Source organism: Apium graveolens, chromosome 8, assembly GCF_009905375.1.
Source record: "Apium graveolens cultivar Ventura chromosome 8, ASM990537v1, whole genome shotgun sequence".
NCBI lineage: Eukaryota > Viridiplantae > Streptophyta > Magnoliopsida > Apiales > Apiaceae > Apium > Apium graveolens.
The window spans coordinates 111673041-111676220 of record NC_133654.1 but is presented as its reverse complement, the minus strand read 5'-3'; positions in this window follow the sequence as shown (position 1 = coordinate 111676220).

Here is a 3180-nt window from a genome sequence, read left to right as displayed (position 1 = left end):
TTCAAGTATGATAATCTTGTTGAAGATGAAACTGTTCAAATTCTAAAAAGAAGAAAGATAAGTGAATATTCTAAAACAACCTCTGACACTGCTCAAGTTGTTGTTCAGAATAAAGGACAGGAAGGTACAGAAGAAACAACAAATTCTGATCAAGCTATCAAGACATCAACTGTTGACAATGCTCAAGTTGATTTGAATAAATTAATAATTGCTGATAAGAAGAAGCTGTTATGGAAGAAAGCTACACCAGTTGAACCAAAATTCAATCTCATGATTAATCTCATTATAGAGCTGGATTAGGTTCTGACGAAGAGAAGATTCAAACAGAAGTAGAGGTTACTCTAGGAGATCCCTTCATATTGACAGATAAACCATATGAACAAATCAAACAAAGGCACCTTGACAATGTGTTATCTGCTCAAGTTATGATAGATGCTCATGATAAGGAGGATCTGAAAGAGAAATTAATCTTATTTCTCAATGATGGAAGGTCTTATAGATTAACTGATTCTGATATATTAAAGAAGTCTATCATAGAACTTCAATATATTCATTATCTTCTGGAAGTAAAATCTGATGTTACAAGAAGATGGTTAGAATATATTTTGAAGGCTATAAGAGATCTATTCAGAATCTCTGGTACAAAGACTTCACATTATAGTCCAATGATTACTGAAGGTGATGGAAGAGAAATTCCTATGATGAAGAATTCTGCTAAGGTGGATGATATTCTGAAAGGAAGATGCTTATGTTATAATGAAAACTCTTCACATCCTAAGGTTATCAGACTTGATGATGGACTTGAAAGAACATCCATTCAAGCTCTCAGAACAACCATTTATCAAATTGGTGACAGTAAAGAAGAAGAACTGATGCAGGTCAAAGCACAGTTAGCTGAAGTTCTGAAGAAAGCTGAAGATAATCTGATAAATGATTTTGTTAAGAATCATTATGGATTCAGATTGATTCAGTGATGTTGGTAAAGCTGGATGTTTTGTAAGTTGTAATTTATAGTCTTATTAAACTCTTATTGCATTTGAACTTAAATGTTTTTGACATCATCAAATCTATTAACTTGTATATTATTGCATAATTTACAAGTTGGGGGAGATTGTTGGATATATTTGAGATGTCATGTCTAATATGTTTCATGTTTAGTTTTTAGATCTTAACTAACAGGAAATATCAGTACTTACTGAAATCAGGACTTACTGGAAGTCAGGACTTAAGGATATCAGGACTTAGATTATCAGAAGATAATATCAGAAGATGGATATTAGAACTTAAGTACTGGAGGACTAACAGTTAAGGAATGAAGCCGATTTACAAGAAAGAAGATCGAAACTAATAAGGAATAAGATATGCATGGAAAGAGTTTGGGGACTAGAAGAATTATATAAGATATCTGGTTGATATATTTTATGAGACAGAATTATATTTCATATAAACTAGAAGTTATCTTGTAACTGTGTGCTATATAAACACAAACATAGGTTTACTCTATAAGAGTTACGATCATCGAGAAGATCATATATTGTAACCTAGCAGCTCTCGTGATATTTGTTCAGCACTGAGAGAGGACAGTTCCATTGTAACAAAGTTTATTATATCGAATACATCTGTTTTCTGTTACTTGTGCTTTAAATCGATTTGATTGTATTCTACACTGTATTCAACCCCCTTCTACAGTGTTGTGTGACCTATCATTATACTTGAAATAATAATAATAATAATAATAATTCAAATTTTTTTCTTATCAAAATATTTAAATATAAATATTTAAAGAATAATTACTAAAGCGCATATCAAAGGAAATTCAAATAATTTCTCAAAATTTGTTAATGGCAATATTAGGATTTCCCGAAACTAAAACTTATTTGACAATTACACTTACAATTATTATTCCTTTTTGAGAGAAATAAGAAATCATTATAGAGCAGTTAAGTAAATTATAAGAAATTTTCAAAATCTACAATACACTCGGTTGTAAATATAGAATAACAATACCGTTCTCTCTTTCTGAGAAAATAAATAAATAATTAAATAATTTACCCAAACACTACGCCATAAGTGCACATAGGCAACCCCTACTATACAGTTGCATAAGGTCTAAATGGTGTTGCAGAAGGTAGTAGGCAACACCAAGGAGGGGTTGCCAACGTGGTAGTGGCCGTAGACACCTAATGCAACACTTTGTGCAACACCTCTAAGTATTGCATTATGCTGATTTTGCAACAGTAGAGGCAAATATTGGCACCAACACTTAGTGTTGCATAAGGCATGACATGACACTAAACCAGATCCTATGTGGCAAGTGACACATCAGATGCCAGGTCAGCAGTAGGGGGTCCCAATAACCACATCAGCATGCCACGTCAGCATTCCAAGTAAGCATGGGTCCACCTGCCACGTTAGCTGTGGGTCCCACTTTACCACGTCAGCAATGTGACCCATATTGCCACATCATCTATGGGGCCCACTTTGTTTATGCAACACCATGTTAGTGCATATGCAATATCAATTTCTTCAATTGCAACAATATATACAACTTTGTGAAACACCATTTTTAAAATTGCAACAGTATTATAATCAAGTGCAACACAATATAATGCAATATGCAACATCATATTCTGGAAAATGCAACACTTGCAAACATAAAATTTGGACATAACTAGTTTGTTTTTAGATAATACATGCCATAAGTGGCATCTAACAATATAGCCTTATCAGGCATCCAACAAAAACAGCCCTATCGTTCATCCAACATAAACAGCCCGCATCCAACAAGTTCTAAATATACGAAAGTACCAAACTACATACACCCAATTATAAATTTAAAAAACCAAAAGTACATCAAATATTTCTTCAAACGAACAGAAATACCAAAGAACAAAGTCACTAAGAAGTTGCGCCTTGAGTACCTTGAGTGACTAGAGTACCATTTTTCTTTTGATCACTGAAAACCGTGGCACATACGTCTTCGAGATTGAATGTCATACCAGGATTTGCTTCTCCCAAATTTTTCACCATCCAAGCCATGTTCTCCTACAATTTCCTGTTGAACTTGGCCTCCAATTCGCTCTCAAGGACGCTTACCTTTTCAGTTAACTCTTGCACTTGTTGTTCAGTTGAGGCCTTAATTGACGTCGAGACAGACTTAGTATCGGTCCTTCCAAGGAG